This window comes from Tamandua tetradactyla, chromosome 2, assembly GCF_023851605.1.
Source record: "Tamandua tetradactyla isolate mTamTet1 chromosome 2, mTamTet1.pri, whole genome shotgun sequence".
NCBI lineage: Eukaryota > Metazoa > Chordata > Mammalia > Pilosa > Myrmecophagidae > Tamandua > Tamandua tetradactyla.
The window spans coordinates 222037170-222054188 of NC_135328.1; the positions used below are offsets into that span (position 1 = coordinate 222037170).

General features: G+C 61.4%; 1 protein-coding gene across 1 annotated transcript in view; it reads right to left on the reverse strand.

Moving 5' to 3' along the window:
* Nucleotides 1-17019, reverse strand: part of PRDM16 (PR/SET domain 16) — a 319814-nt gene that overhangs the window by 201636 nt on the left and 101159 nt on the right. The gene's annotated exons all lie outside the window — the stretch shown is intronic.

The window sequence follows — 17019 nt, forward strand, 5'->3', positions numbered from 1 at the left end:
AGGCTGCTTTGTTCCCGACTACCATTTCTCTCTCAGTGTCCACACGACTCTGCTTTACTCACAAACCAATGTTTCCTGCCCGGGAAAAAAATAAGTTTCAAGCATCCTGCAGGGAGCAGGTGGACTCCACAGCCACCCTTCTTGTGTTTCCTGGCAGGCCTCTGCTTCACCGAGGGGCAGCACCCACACTTCTGCGGCACCAGGAACAGCGCCGAGCTGCGAGAGACCAAGCCCATCCCCAAGCGTATCTCGCTGCTGTTATTCTCAAAGGGAAAATGCCGGAACTGAGGGAAAATGCTTGGCTGCAAAGGGGTCTTACGGTAAAGACACAGGCTGGCACCTCCTCTAACATAACTCCCACATTGCTGGAAGCCCCTCGCTGCCTTCTGGTCTGCACTTCTCATCCAGGCTGGTTGGTCTCCTTAGTCCCACAAGGACCCCTGCCTGCGGGCCAGGCGGGGGGCGGCACAACCTCTGCACGTACTAACTGTAAATGAACTCCGCCTCTGAGTGGCCAGAATGGCAGGGATTTGGGTAGCAGGAGCCGTTTCCCTTGCTCTGTTGGATGGGCAGCACTCAGATATTTTTCTTTCCTCATTCAACTGTTTTTTACCCTCAGTTGGCCTGTTCAAACCCATGATGGAAAGGAGAAGCCACAAAACTACGTTGTAGAAGCCTCATCATTGCGTGTCCCCACGGACAAAATCTGTCTGAGAAGAGGATGGAGCCAGCAAAGGTGTCGCTGCTACAGGCCCCGACCTGCCCTGTCTGGATGACCCTTTGGGAAGCCACCAGACAATCCAGCGCCAAGGTGCTCAGAAAGCGGGTTTCGGGCAGTCAGGAGAAAGCCAGCCTGGGGCTGCCGGGAGTCTGTTTGGACTGATCTTGGTGGGCTCAGCTGAGTTCACGGGAGAGGGGGGTGCTCATTTGGTGAGAACACAGGTTCTGTGGGCAGGGGTCTGCGTGCTCGAGGGGGGCCGTGTCTGAGTGTCCAACACAGTAGCCTGTTCAATCCAGAAGCACCCCTCGGGGACGGGCCACCAGCCCTGCACGTCCACTGATGGAGAACGTTTAAAGGAACACAGGAAATCAGCGTTGCCCAGCTGGAGAACATGCTGCCCAGAGGGGCCTGTGTTTTGGACGTCTGCAAGTATCTATTTCCACAGGGACCTCTGAGAGGGGGACCTGTGCACGCAGGCACAAGAGGCCATCGGGGGGGCAGCTGCCTCTGGTGAAAAGGATCCACGCCTCCTCTTCAGATGCCAGCGCAACAGCTCCCCAGCACGCGTTTCCCCGTGGGACTGTGACAGGAGGCGCAGACCGGTCAGCTTCGACACGGAGTTTGGGTGTCCCGGTCCCAGGGGCTGGTCATCGAGCATCACAGTAGCAGCAGGGCCGAGCGCCTGGACGCCGGGGTGACTCTGAGGGTGGCCTCCCCAACCCGTACCTCGGCCGCGGCCCCTGTCCTCGGCTGTCCCGCCCCCTCTGTCTCTGACTGATGGTGCCCAGGTGTCCTCCACTTCTGGGGACGCAGGTCCCAAGGGGCCCACCTTGACTCGGAACTCGCTGCTTCACGAAGGATCCTGTGAGTTCCCAGACAGCGGGACAGAGACTGATGGATCTTTTCGGGGAAGCACAATTCAGTCCACAACGCACCCCCCCCCAAACACCGAGCGTACTCATGACAGGCCAGAAATGGGGATGCCTAGAAGCTCGTTCCTTATGGGGACCCCTCATTTCAGAAGGGGGGTGCAGAGGTCACGGAAAGCAATGAGCTGCCCAGGGTCTCCACGTTGCCCTCCCCCCAAGGCCCCCCTTCTCTCATGGCACAGAGATTTTAAGAGCCTGCACATCGCATTCTCAAAAGCATTATCAAACTATGAGAGGTTTAAAAGGAACAGATCAGAAGAGCTCAACCTGGCCACTCTGTCCCTCACTGGTTATCGCCGGGAGGTAATGCTGGCAGGTAAAGACGCAGAGACCCACCCGGTCCACTCACCCAGGACCCTAAAGGCGCCTTAAGATCAAGGGGCCAGGAAGGGTGCCCTCCGGCTTCTTGGGGCGCTCGGTGGTGCTGCCAGGATGGCCTCCCTGGCACCCCACCCCCCTGCCCTCCCCGAGCGTGACAGACGTGACTTTCATTTCTTTGAAACTGGGCGAGGCAGAGCGGCCTTGGCTTCTGGGGTGGAAGCCGTGTTCTAGGTAAGAACTGTTTGCTGAGTGACGCCCTGGCACCGTGCTGGGCCCCCGTTTCCTTGATGTAAAATGGGAGAATGAGGGTCCAGCATGTCACGAGGTGTGTGGAAATACAACGTGGGGCTGTCATCTGCACACCTGCAGGGGGCGCCGTGCACAGGGAAACCGACGTGCACCCCTGCAGCTGTGGGACCGGAAGCACCCATGGGAAGTGGGAAGTGGTCCGATGTGGGTGGGCATGGACAGCAGAGCCCCGTCTCGGCTTGGGGTGCGAGAAGCTATGAAATGGCCCCAGTCCGAGCATCTGGGCCAGTGGACGGCCTCTCCATGCTGGAGCCAAGGACAGCCGAGGACACGCTGCCCAAGGCACGAGGTACTCTCGGGGCTCAGGACGGCCGTTTCCAGGGGGCAGTGGGGACCCCTTCACTCTGGGGGAAGGGCCCTCCTTCATGGACCAGTGGGATCTGTCACCAGACCCAGGAACTGCCAAAGCCAATGAGCCAGAGAGGTGGGCACTACTTGAGGCTGAGCTTAGAGCCCACACCAAGAGGCAGAGGACGCTCTGAAACGAGCACAGCAGCTCAGATGGGAATGGAGAGGCCACTCGCTCAGGAGGTGGACACAGAAGATCACGGAGGAGGCCGGGGCAGGAGCAGGGCCGAGGAGAAAGGGACTGCGGGCAGAAGCAGGGCACATGCACTCCGGCTGGCTCCCGGGAAGGAATCTGCCGAGGGTGGAAGGTCTACCCTCCCGGGCGGGCGTCGCCCAACCACTGGCTGATGGAGAGGGCCTGCTCCAGGGATTTTCACTCAGGGCGAGCTGTTCTCTAGTGCTGCACGTGAACACCTCGGAGTGGACGGAGGGGCGTGGGTCATCCTGCAGCCCCGGCGCTGGTGGGTGTGATGCCGCAGGCCACCCGCCTTCAATGCCCTCTAGGTTCACGTCACATCAAACAAGGGAGTTAAGTCCAAGACAGGTCGGGGTACGCCCTCTCCCTGCACAAACCCGCTTGCCCTCAGCGCTGGTGTGGGAGCCCCTGACACGTCTGCCCTTGGCCTGAGCTGAGCTGAGCCGGCCACGCGGCCGCCCCTGTGGAGGGGTGGCCCCTGCCCATGTGGGCCTCCTGTCCCCGCTGCCTGCCTGCCTCAGAGCAGGGGTTAGGTTGCAGAGCGTGCCCAGGATGGACAAGAGTTTGGGGAGACAGACAGACAGACCCAAAAGGGTCCAGTGAATTCTGCTGCCAGTGGTTCCTTGCCCTTGTGAATGGGGCGGCAGTCCGGCCCCTCTCCAGACTGCGGGCCCTGCGTGAGAGGTCAGACTCACCAGCTTCAGCGACAAGCAGCCCTGCCCGCCATGCAGGTGTCACTGCCGAGGGGGGTGTCAGAGGTGCGTCCCCCTGCTGCCAAGCCCAGCGGCTACTCCAGGGCCATTCCGCCCTCTTCACGTTGAAATGGAAACCTTCTGCCTTCCGCCCCTAACGGTAAGGTCCAGATTCCAGAAGGGAAGCTTCCCGAAGGGTTACTGGCCTCGGGGAGCAGGAGACGCCGAGACAGCCAGCCTCAGAGCTTCGCGGGCCAGCTGGACCCACCTGAGCCTGGGGCCTGGGCAACAAGTGGCTCAAGGCTCTGTCCCGGCCAGGGCAGACTCCTAGACTCTTCATGGACCTGAGATTCCATGTCTAAACTGCCGGCGCTGCACTTAATCCACCCCCCGTGCGCCCTCGAGTCAGCTCAATTAAAGTAATCCCTCGGCAGGATGCACGTTTTACAGACAAGGGGAATAGTTTTTCGTCTGCACAGTAGCTCCTAACAGCAGTAACGGAGTCCGAAGGCCTTTATCAAAATGTGAGACAGACCCCTTAGCTGAGCCCCTCCTCAAAGCGAAGGCTACATCATTTGTGCACCCCACAGCTCAGATACCCCCAATCTAGAAGGCCTGAGTCATCCAGGGGCGCCCCACTTTCCCCAGGGCCCACTCAGGTTTAGGGGGTGATTCTAGACTTAACTTCTCCTCCTCCTTCCTCGTTCTCGACTGCTTCCTCTTTCCTTTCCTTTTCTTTCTCCTCCTCCTCTTCCTCGTTCTCTTCCTCCTCCTTCTTCCTTTCGTTCATTACTTTTCCTTTTCCATCATCGGGTCAGGAAGGAAGGTTTGTGCCAAAAGGCTGGAGGTAGTATCTTCCGGCAGAATTTTCAGGACAAACAAAAGGACATAAAATGGGGACTTGGAAACTCCGTCCTTGGAGGATTGTCCTTCCTGAGCCCTGACCAGGAGGGCTGGGGGAGTCTGACACCCCAATCCCAGCACCTCAGGATGACTGGACCCGTCATCGTGAGACCCACACTGGGTCCCGAGACCCCATGAGTGGCGTCAGGTCTTTTCATCGCCCTCAAGCTGCAGGGCTTCGGTGGGTTACAATAGTAAGAAGGCGCCGTAGGAGCTCACGGCAGCCCCCGCAGGTAGGCCAACCCCTGCCCTGCTCCCACCTGGGTGCTGGGACGCGCAGCCGAGAGGCACCCGGTCTCCCAGAGATGAGTCCTGGGAAGTCCCGGGTCGCTCTGCCTCCTGGACGCCGCTGGGCATGCAGCCCCCGACCCTGGGCAGTCTTCCTCGCAGCAGGACAGAAGCAAGGGCTCAACCTGTGCAAAAGAGAAGAGCCCCAGCCAACGCACCCTAATCTTGGGGGCCCTTCTGATGCCCCAAAGTAACCTCTCTGTGCACCGAGGAGGGCATAAGCTCATTCCCTTAGCTTGTGGTGGGGAGGGGAGCCCTAAAAGCTCTGAATTGCCTGGAGTGGGAGAGAAAAGACATGAGCTTTTCCTGTCCCCGAAACGACATCTGAAATCGTGTTAACTCAGCCTTGAGGAAGTCTCAGCTGCGGCCCCTCCAGGTAAACACCAGGAGGGCCGGGGGGACATGTGCAGGCGCCCTTGGGTGCTGTGCCCAGTCCAGCTAACTCAGCTGGATGCAGGAGCAAGACACTGGCCAGGACCCATGCAGGCCCTGCTGTGCCCCATGTCCATGCCGTGGAATGCTCACGCCTGTCGGGGCCCAGGCAGCTCAGGGGTGGCCCAAGCTGAGGGCAGGCGCTCCGGGAGCAGAGGTGTTTGGAACCTTCCAGCAATGAGAACTTGGGAAGGGGCCTCGGCCCCAAAGCACCATTTCTGTAGGCCTGAGTGAGCCGCGGCCGGGGACCCTGGGGCCACCTCGCTCCTGGACCCAGCTGGGTAAGGGACCCACGAGCCCTGGCCACGGACACAGCGGGGAGGGGGGAGACACGGCGGTGCGGGTCCCCGGACCTGCAGCTCCTTTCACTACCGTTAGTCTTTTTCCACTTGCACTCACTCTTCTGGAAGAAAATTTTATTTGTGCTGTGAAGGAGACCGGGAGGGGGCGGCAGCGGGGCCCACGGCTGTTTTCCGGGCACATCCCCATGGACACGAGGAGCAGCCGAGTGGCCTAATCCCCTGTCCACGCTGCTTGCTGCGCTCTCCCAGGTCTCCGCTGAGAGCCGGGCCGAGCCAGGCTGATGAATGAGTCTGGAGAGAGCCCAGGCCGCCTCTACTTGTAAAAGGTCATTTCGACTTTGTTCTGGGTGAGGCTTATCTCGGCTGCTGCGGTGACAGACAATGCCTCGGGCCTAAAAGGCAGAAATCTTAGCTCCGCTCGTGAAATTACTGTGCTGATAAGCCAGAATGGACTTTAGAAGGATCTAAATGGGGAAGGAGTGGATGTAGGTATTTTTGAACATGATTGAGCAGGGATGACACAATGGGATGCACAATTAAACTGGGCATTAGCCCAGAAGGAAGGGGTACACCTCTGCGACCAGACAAAGGGGCTGCCGGGCCCTGCTCGGGCTGCTAATCCCTGCCCTGCCCTGCCCCGCCAGGCAAGGGGCACAGCGGGTGCGGGGGCTGGACAGAAGCCGCCAGGTGCCCCAGGGCGTTGCCTCTGAGGGCTGGTGCCATTCTGCAGACTGTGGGGGGACAGCGGTTGACGGTGGGGGACGGTGGGGGACAGCGGGGGACAATGGGGAACAGCGGGGGATGGCGGAAGATGGTGGGGGATGGGGCATAGTGTGTGGTTTAGCGGATGATGGCAGGTGGCCACAAGGAATAGGGGGTGACAATGGAGGGTGGAGGGTGACAGCAGGGGACAGTGGGGGATGGTAGGTGACAGGGTTCAATGTGAAACTTTGGGGGTGGGGGTCAGTGGGGTGATGGGGGTCAGTGGGGGTCAGTGGGGGTCAGTGGGGTGATGGGGTCAGTGGGGTGTTGGGGGTCAGTAGGGGTCAGTGGGGTGTTGGGGGTCAGTAGGGGTCAGTGGGGGACAATAGCCTGGGAGCAGTCACTCTGGCTTTCAGGTCCAAGATGGACAGCTGCTGCAGCTGGGGCTCGGCCGTCCCCACCCCACATTTTACAGGGGTTCGCTCCCAGGGGACGCTGCAGGGAGTTCGAACCCATGCCACAGAACCAATTTCTTCTCAGGGAGGGGAGACAGGCGTGGGTGCCCGGGCCCCCTCAGCTCTTCCCGGGGTGCAGGAAAGCATGGCTTCTGCCCCCACAAGCGTGCAGGGCCCTGCCGCAGTGTCCTTGGCTGTGGAGGCCGGAGAGCCAGGCCTGAGCCTGGAGGGGCCAGTGTGGGGCGCGGGCCAGCAGCCCAATGGCCGTCCCAGCAGAGCTGTGCAGGCGGGCCTGGGGCTCACAGCCTCGTCCCATGACCCAGCCGGACCTTTTATGGCCTGGAAAGCCTGGAGACGCGTCTGGTCTGGAGGGCAGGCCTCCAGCCAGGCAAGGGCATTGCTGGGATTCCCCGAGGGGCCCGAGAGCCGCGGCCCCACCCTGGGGAAGGCCCCAGCCTGCTCTGCCCCTGCTGAGCCCGCAGCAGGGACGGCACCTGAGTGGACACCTTCCAGGATCAGGGGACTGAGAGCAGCTCTCATCCTAGTGACCCAGGGCTTCCTGCCCGCAGGCAGGCGAGGCCAAAGCCCTTCCCTACAGGGTCAGAGAAACAGACAGACAGACGAACGGACGGACAGATGGGAGGCATGGCGGATGAGAGGCGAACGAGACAGTCGAAATGCCCATGTCAGCTCCAGCTTTGGTCAGCTCGGTTCTCCAGAGCCGCCCAGCACTGCGTGGGGACACCCAGGAGTGACCAGGACTTAAAGCCGGCCACGTGCCCTGGAGGGGCCCGGCGTGAAGGAGAGGGCACTGGCCGGGGTCCAGAGCCCAGCCATGACCTTGCACTCGCCCCCATCCCGCTCGGGGGTCTCCTGCACATTGGCGGAGAGCAGAGGAGGTGGCCCCAGCGGTGTCAGGGGTGCAGTGGGGAACCAGTGGCCGGGCCCACTTCCCGCCCGCCCTGGGGTGGTCATTGGCAGTGTCCAGGTGGCTCGCCTGGGCAGTCCCTCTGCAGGCTGCCACTGGAGTGATGCTGGGGCTCAGCCGTTTGTGGGGGCCCTTCCTCAGCCTCCTGCACCCTGAGACTCAGCTTGGACCCATGGAGGCAGCCAGGATGGCGCTGACCACAGCTCTCCCTCTCTTGGCCCCTCCCTCCAGACAGGGATGCCCGCTTGGCTGTCCCCATGCCACCTGCTTTGGCCACCCAGTCCTGCCAGGTGCCAACCTGTCCATTACACCTGCAGGAAAATGCCTCTCAGGGCTCCCGTGTGTGGGGGGAAGAGGAGGGGATGGGCAGGGCAGGGAAATCCAAGTTAAGCCCTTTCTCTGGCTTCCTCCCGGGGTGGCGATCCTCTAAATCTCCTTAGAAAACCCTGCTTTTCACCTGCCGATCAGATCCCCCCGGTAGGTAAGGGTGGGCCCAGGAACCTGGTTCTCAAGGTGCCCTGTGGGGAGGCACAAACACTGGGGTTTGAAAACATCAGCCCAGGGAGTCCAAGAGAAAAACACCCTTTGGTTTTGCAGGGTCTTGACTTTGCACCTCCCAGGCCTGGCCTGGGCAGGGTCCCAGTGGTCCCCACCCAGACACAGCTTTGCTCTGTGAGCCCGCTAGAGAAAGAAGCCCCAGGCCACCCTGGCAGGTTGGGGGTGCTTTGTCCCCTGTGGGAACCCCTCTTCTCATGGGCCTGGGGGGGCCTGGCGGCCACAGCTGGTGCCCACTGGCTCACGCCTCCCTTCACTGCCCCCAGTTTTTGTTTCCCCACCCGGGTCACATCACAGCTTCCTTCCACTCCAGGCAGCTCAGGGAGGGGCAGAGGCAGGAAAGAGAAGGGGTGACAGCCACTGCCAGTTCACTGAGAGAGGCTCCCACTTTCCCCAAGCCCCCATCCTGGTCACAGTGTCCCTTCCTTGAGGGACTCAGAGACCCTCAGCTGGCTCTTTGTGCTTTCCTAGCCTGTGTCCACTCAGCAAAGCAAAGGTGGCCGTGTCCCAGTCACAGCGCTGCCAGAAGGGTCCTGCGTGGAAAGAGCTTTGCGTGGACCCCAGCGTGCAGTGGAAGATGGGGAGATACCAGCTGCAGTGGAAGCCCAGGAAGATAGCACATGGTAGGTGCCTGCAATAATGGCACAGTGGGGGCCCAGGTGGCACGCAGTGGGTGCCCTGGAGATATCAGCACACAGTGGAAGCCTGGGCTATCAGCATGTAGTAGGTGCCCAAGAGATATCGGCGCACAGTAAGAACTCCAGGAGACATCAGTGCGCAGTGGAAGCCCAGGATATCAGTGCATAGTAGGTGCCCAGGAGATATCAGTACACAGTGGGCACCCGGGATATATCAGCACACAGTAGGTGCCCGGGATGTATCAGCACAAGTGGGTGCCCAGGGTATGTCAGCACACAGTAGGCACCCAGGATATATCAGCATACAGTGGGTGCCAGGGACATATCAGCTGCAGTGGGTGCCCAGGGATGGCAGTGAGCAGTGGGAGCCAGGGATGGAGTCACACAGTGGGAGCCTTGGACGGTGGCGCACAGTGGGACCCCTGGGAGATATCAGCAGTGAGTGGGAGCCTGGGATGGCAGCATGCAGGGGTGCCCAGGGAAGGGCCAGAGCTGGGCCGTCGGGGAAGGCCAAGCCAGGGTTCCCCAAACCATCCTGTCTCTGGCTTGGCCTCCTCCTGAGAAAATTGACACTGCGTCCACATCAGAAGCGGCCTATTCTTGGGCAAGGAGGGTTTCCGACTGTCACTGGTGTGTGCGTGTGTGTGGTGCAGATGGCAAAATACCATTGGAGAAGCTGGTATTCATGGACGTCTCTCGAATATGAAAAGAAAATATTTATTTCCTTTTTCGCCTGTGAATCGGAATGCTCTATTTAAAGAAAGTACCCTCTGCTGGGTTGCAGCTGAGTTATTACCCCTTAAGGAAATAAAGGAGAGCTATCGGGGAGGCATTCTTAGTCATTCTCTCTCCTTTTTTCTCAAATTCCTTATATACCCGCGCCTCGAGCTGGGCCTAAGATAGTGCAGGATTCCATGCCATTCTTGGGCTAGAAACGTCGGGACCTGATGTCATGGAAAGGGTCTGGGACTTGATCCTTCGAGTTTGCTGCCCGCTGTGCCACGAGAAGCGAGGCCGAGCCATGTGCCCGCCAGACCCCCGGGCCCTCCCACAAGCACAGGGTGTGTCCGAACGCGGCCCTGTCCTGCTGGGAGCCCCCTCCCCGGATCAGGGGTCCCAGGACGGCCTGGGAGAGGCCCCCAGCATCGCCATCCGCCGGAGCTCACCTCACAGTCACACACGTAGCCGTGCGTGGCGGGTTTGGGCTCTCAGCCGTGTGCATAACCCCAGAAGCACACATGGAAAATCATTAGGGAAAACTGCTCTGCAATGTTTCTCGGCCTAAAATAAAACTCGCCAGGCAGCCAAGACTGAGAACAGGGCAGCTGGGTCAGGACGAGGGAGCCTTGCAGAGGGCAGAGACGATGCAAAGCGAGGTTCCCGGGGACGTGGCTGAGCCGCGCCACAGGGGTCATGCAGCAAGTGGGGAAGGGGCTGCATCTGGGCAGGGCCTCCGGTGCTGGGGAGGGGAGACTTCCAGCTTTTAGGTGATGACATTTGGGACTGAGAAACAGCCCTCACCTATGTGGCCATCGGACACCGGCAGGAAGCCGCAGATGAAGCCTTTATGCCTTTAGACCTGCCCCCCCCCCCCCAGGTACCCTCACCACACCCAGCTGCAGCCCCTGCTCCTTCCCCGACTCCTCCTGGCTTGGAAGTGAAAGAATAAAAACGAACGAGACGGTCCTAACAGCTGCGTAAAGAGCAGCACGGCGTCCACCCCGGTGTGCCAGCTGGAGCAGGTGCCCAGCCCAGCTCCTGGGGGAAGGAGCATGGAGGAGGCAGGGAGCAGGGCCTGCGTCGGGAGTTACGGGTGGGGGTGCCTTTGCCGCTGGGTGGGAGGTGTTGCGTGTACCTTTGTGCAAGTGTGTGAGTGTGCATGTCCATGCATGTGAGTGTGTTCGTCCATGTGGGTGTGAGTGTGCAAGCCCAGGTGGGTGGCTCTGGGGGGGAGCCCATATACGTGAGTGTGTACATGCACATGTGTGAGTGTATCCATGTGTGTGAGTGTGATCGTGTGTGAGAGCTGAGGGGAGGGACAGAACCCAGCCCCTCCTCAGGGCAGCCCCCACACGAAGTGGATGGCAGTGGCCAGCAGTTCAGTGGGGCCCAGCGTCTGGGGCCCTTCGCCCTGGGCAGGCGTCCAGCCCACTTCGGGGCGCCCTGAGCAAGCTGGCAGGCAGTGGTGGCTCTGGGGGCTGAGCCCACCTGTGCTCTAGCCCCAGCTTGGTGCAGGATGGAGAAGTTTCTCCCCCTCTGGACAGGCTGCACTCGTAGCTGACGGCCGCCTGAAGGCACCGGGAGCCTCACCCCGGCCTGCCCAGGACAGAGGGTTCCCGGGACTCAGCCCGGCCTCCTGGAGGTGGGCACGGGCACCCAGACGTCTGTCCTCAGATACCCAGGGAATGCCCTACGGAGCATAATCAGATATAAAACAATCATTTTATGCAAAACCCTGAAGTTGCTAGGGGCCAAGAGGCTTGTCAGGGGCCCGGTGGGCTCAGGGGGCTGGACGGGGCCGAAACCCCTCTTCCAGGACGCGCAGTTTCCGCGTCGGCGGGGGCCAGGGGCCGGCAGCACCTGTGGGTCCCGCCCCCGCGCGGCCCACTGCCCGTGTCTCCTGAGGATGAGCGTAGGCTCCCAGGGGACCGTGGCCACGTCTGCCTCGGCGGTGCCTCCTGGGCCTGGCCAGCCTGGTGCATGGGGTGGGAGAAGGGGGTGCTGCCCCCATTTCCCTCCAGGCCGGACAGAAGCCCAACGCCCCAAAAGGCCAAGCTGCGGCAGGGACAAAGGTGTCCCTCTTGTGGGGCTGCTGTGGGGGAGGGAACAGTGGGGACACTCACACTTTCAGCAAACCCCGAACCACCTTCCCCAGCTGGCAGCGGCCTCGGGCTCACTCTGCCCTGCCCTGTCCTTCTGAAATTCCAAAACTTTTCTAAAGTGCCCGGGGCCACCCGGGGATCCGGCTCAAAGGCCCACGTGGCCCAGTGCTCCAGGGCGGCGCCAAGACACCGCAGGTCTAGCAATGCCCAGTGACGCCCATGCGGCCACGCCCTGGGTGCTGAGGGCTCCTGCTGTTGCGTGGACCGACCCACCTGCATTACGGGGCCTGGGCTCCTGCCTGGTGCCCAGAAGGAACTGGAGCCGATGCCCAGAGCCCGCAGGATGCCAGGCTGGGAGCGAGGGGGTGCTTGGTTGGACAGGGGTCTCGGACACCCAGGCACGGCTTATGCTGGCCCAGCACCCAGACGGCTGTTAGGGCAGCCTGGAAAGGGAGAGCACCCCACTGCAGACCTCCCCCCGCAGCCCCCACGGCAGCCCCTCCCCGGGTCCCACGGAGGCCTAAGGAGGACAGACCGGCCGGAGGAGCATGAGCTGCAGCTGGGGTACTTGGTACAAGAGCTTCCCCGGTCTGGAGGAGGCACTGGCTCCTGGGGCCCCCTCTGACCCCTCGAGCCTGGCAAGTGGGGCAGAGTCTAGAAGATTCTCTCCAGGTTCTGCTCGCCCAGACATCCAGCCAGTCCGACAGGAACAGAGCCTCATCCTCCCAGAAACGCCTACACCGAGCCAACTCCCCGAAGCTGACCGAGCCAGGCTGCGGGCAAGACGGCACGAGTGCCAGGGTGCTGCCTGCACACTCACGCCCGTGCCAGGGCTGGTACGTGTCCATGACACGTTCTCCAGGAGGCAGGCTGCTTGAGAATTCGTGCACCCGAGACAGGGTTCGGGCAAGACGGGGGATGCAGACCCCGAATCTGAGGCTGCGATCGGGCCCCACCATGGCAGTGATGGTGACGCGGTGGGGGGCGGCTGTCTGCCCAGCCCCCTGGACCCCACCATGCCTCAGCACCTCTCTCCTGCCAGCGTGCCCGTCACCTCCTTGCTTTGGCTTCAGCCCAGGACTCAGGTGTGTTTTCTCGCATTTCTGTGCATGGGCTCCGTGCCTTTACAAAGCACCCCCCATGGGGGCCACGGGGATGCTGGAGGCCCCATGCCCTGCGCAGTTGTCACTGGCTCAGAGCCGCACTCCAGACGGGCTGCCCTGGACTTCATCATCACCCAGCACTTTGCACAACAATCACCCCCTAAACCTCTGCCCCTTATTTGCTCGCGTTCGGCTGGCCCCACCCAGGGACGGAAAAGCCCTTTCTAAAGGGGCAAGCACGCACACGGGGAGATTTACGTTCTCTCAATTACATGCCTTTCTCCAAGGCCAGCCATGGGGCAATGATTGAATATTAAATATACGGAAGCATCACAGAATCTGTGGCGGCAGAGCGGGGCTGCCTGCACCATGCCATCCCAGCCCAGCCCCTGTGGCCGTCCCCGAGACCCTCCGGCGGACACCGGGGATCCTGGAGGAGCAGCCTGGGGCCCTGTCATCGTAAAGCCGGAGAACTGGGTCTGCCGAGGCCTCTGGCTGGTTTCCCTGTAACCCGGAAATTCCCACGGTCCCTGGCTCAAGTGGGCAGACAGGCCCGTTTGTTGACTGAGCAAACGACCACGTATATTACTCTTGACTCATTGACCCAGGGCTGAGGTAACCCACACACGTGCATTATTCAGATAATTGAGCCTCACAGTTTTTGCTAAACCCCCCATCCCGGCTCCTTAAACAGAGGCTCACACAGCTACCCCATGGGTGAGGCTCGGAGGCCATCAGGAGCTGTGCCCACTCCAGGCCAGGAAGCAGCAAGCTGGCCATGCAGGAAATCAGACGCAGGAGCACACACAGAGGCGCTGGAGGCTCTCCACCCGGGGACTGCAGACCACCCCTGTGGGAGCCGCTGGCCACCACCTCTCCCAGGCCCGGTGACCCCACAGGACCCAAACCTGCATCCCAATGGGGCTCTGCAGCTGTGGGGGTGAGCGAGGTAGTGGACAGGGCGGGCAGAGGGGGCTGGGGCTGGGGACAGGGACGGGGGTCCTTTAAGGAGAGGCTGCACAGGGCCGGGGCTGATGGGGGCTTGGGAGGATTCCTCTTGCAGGAAATAGCACAGCAGGTCTGAGGGGTCCACGTTTCCCACGAGTGGGGGGCAGGGGGTGGCAGGATGGCCCCCACCGTCACTGCAGCCCTCACGGCCCACCCCCCCAGGAGCTCCAGGGCCCCTCCTCAGCCCCTCTCCCTCTGGGTTGTCACGCACAGCCATCACTTAATTAGCAAAATAAACAGCACGATGATAAATGTCATGATTTACTCAGCTAATGATGGAAATCATTGCCTTTTCAGACCCAAGGGCAATGAAATGCAATCGGGGTGATTTACTCTGGGCGCTCTCCGTGGTGGCAGGTGGGACGAGGGACACGCAGTCGGGGTGGCTGGGCTGGCCGGAAATCAGGAGGCTTCCCCGGGAGGGGGACGGACCAGCCCCCTTCAGAAGGCCCCAATGTCCCCCCACCCCAGCCACAGCATCAGCCCTGGAAGGGGGACCGTGGACACGGGGCAGGTCCCAATTACTCAGGTCAGGGTGGGGAGACCCCGGGGGGGCACTTCACCCCCAGACCGCTGCTTGGAAGGGGGGCACTCTGCCACCCTGCAAACCTGTGTGCACCTGCCAGCTGAACTAGGAGACCATGACCTTGACCCCGATGCCATGGTGGTGGCTCCCCCAGGAGGGGATCGCAGCACCCAGAACTGCATGTGCGGATCCGGTGGGCATCTCCGGACACCGAGGGGACGTGGGCTTCCCTCTCATTCCAGCCGAGCCGCCGGACAAGGACTTTGTCCTGAGAGTGGAAAGGAAACGGAGCCCACTGCGCCCCAGAATGACCGACGGAGAATCAGTTCACACTCCATCGTGGGCCAGGCCTCCGGGCGAAGCTGCCCCTGGGCCGCTGTCTTGCTGGGGTGTGGCTCCGTGGAACCCCTGCCCAGGCCCCCGAGCCCCTGGGGACAGGACCCCCTGCGAGCGGAACCCCTTGGACCTGAGTTTCCATCTTTGCTGACATGTCAGTCATTACCTGCTGCTTTTCACTAAGTGAGTACCAGGCAAACCAGTAAAATCAAATTACTTCGAATTATAAAACAATCACCAGCGCACCAATGCACCACTACAAATAAACAGAGAAAACGGGGGCTGCTGGGAAACCGTCCTCCTTCCCTGTGTCCTGGCCACAGCCTGCCCCTGGCCATCCTCTGAGCACCCCAGCATCCCCTCTGGAAGCTGACACCTGTGTGCAAAGAGGCTGCGTGGCTGCCGTCCACGTCTCAGGGCCCCCGATGGACAGCCTCAGACCCCGGGCCGCCTCTGCGCAGACGCCCATGGAACATGGGCACGGCCAGGTGCACTGTGGTCATCCCGTAACTCGGGGTCAGCAGGAGGCTCCCCCCTTGTCAGGAACCGTCCAAAGGGGCATGGAGCCTGGATTCTCAATCCTGTTCTCAGGCCTCGTTTGTGGCGAGCAAGGAGGAGATAAGACTGGGCAGGCGGAGGAGCCCTGGTGAAGTGGGGTGCCTCCCAGGGGCCGCCGCCGTACCCCGAGGAGGGCAAAAAGCAAAGAGAAGCCGCCAGCTGCTAGGGCACATGGAAGATTCCAGAAAGGCTGCTTGGGAACAAGGACACTTGCTTTTCTGCCCCCTGGGCCCAAACTGAGGCCCTTGAAGAAGACGCCTCGTTTTTAGTGATTTACTTCCGGCGACGTGGGCGCGACCTGAATTTTTGGGGTGCCTGCTTCCTCCAGGGAGGGGGAGGCTTTCCGCCAACTCCGCCACCAGCTCCTGACCACAATGCTGGACGGCCACCGAGACGGGTCAGAAAGATGAGTTGTCAGTACCTGAACTTGCACGAAAGACAAGGTCAGAAGGGGTCACGTTTGGGAGAGCCGGGACACTGCTTGAGGATGCTGGACCGAGGCAACTGCCCCATAGCCACGAGGTCACGGTCACGGAATGAAGCTGCAGCGCCCGGGACTGTGCCAGGCCCGGCTGTCCCTCACGCGCCCTGGGAACAAGCTAATATCGCAGAGTCAACAGCGCGGCAGATACCTGCAGCCTCCGGTGCCTGCCCGGCCAAGGCACCCGCGGGACACTGGCCCTTTCTTTAAAGAGAGCAAACAGAGACTCGTATCTGAGCAGAGAACAAAGTCATCTCAAGGTCACCCCAAGCACCACCTGTACGGTTCCTTTGCCTTCTAACGTCTAAACGCCACCTGCTAACCTGCTGGCTCCAGGTTCCAGCATCTACTGAGTGTTAAACGAACACCCTTACGTTCCCCATCGAGGCGTGGGGGGGCGGGCAGCCGCTTCTGCAAACACCAGCTCCCTCGCGCAGCGGGGAGCACTCACCTGTCCCGGGGGAGAAGGGAGGTGCTTTCCCTGGTCCCACGAGGTGCTTTCCATGGCTGCAAAGAAGCCACAGGGGCTGAGACCCTGAGCCCTCCCCACGCCGGCCCCGCCGGCCCCAGCCTGTTGTCATTCTGTTCTGAAGGTGACCCCAGTTTACACAGGAGCAGGAAGGGATGTGCCTGGTGCCCCCATAGGCCTGCTGGGCAGTGACGCTCACCCCTGGGGGTGGCGTGGACTCTAGCCAGTCCCCGGCCTCCAAGGCCCACAGGGAAGAGTGTGCCAAGGGGGACGCGCCCGTGACAACCGGCGGCCGCTCTACCAGGCCGTGGCGAGTCCGAGGCCCCCCGACTCAGGGTCAGGCCACAGAAGGCCCTGCCCCTCCATCCTGGGGATGGGAATGTGGTCTCGGCAACATGTGTGCATCACGCCCCCCAAATCTTAGGGTGGTTAAAGGCCACTGGGCCCAGGGGGGGCTCCCAGGAATCCTAGGAGGAAATGCCCCACTGCACGCCTTCTGTCTAGAGCTAAAGAGACATCAAATACGGGATTTGAGAACCATAAAGCATTGCAACAGGGAAAAGCCAGACCTGAATTTTCCTGTCACTCTACTAGAGCAGGAACGTTCAGGAACTTTCCCGAGGGCATCTAAAGGTCCCGGACGAGGAGACTAGACGGCAGCCCTGCAGCCCGCCCCATGTCCACTCAGCTCTGAGGCCTACGCTGCCCGGCGCTGGCCGTGACGTCTGCCTCTTCCCACAACCAGCCTCAACTGAGCACATCGACCCTGGAGACACACCCAGAAGGAATCCGGGTTGGCATCTCCCACCCAAGCAGGGTCCTGCCCCAAACACTGCTGGACGCCAGCCCCGCGGGGCTGGCAGGGAGGTCACGGCCAAGGATGGTGAGCAGCCTCGTGTGTCCATCTGGAGAGGCCAGAGGACAGGGCCACCTTGCACACCATCCAAGGGGCGCCCCAGGAGCCCAGCACCCCCTCCTCTAACACGCCCCGGCCCGC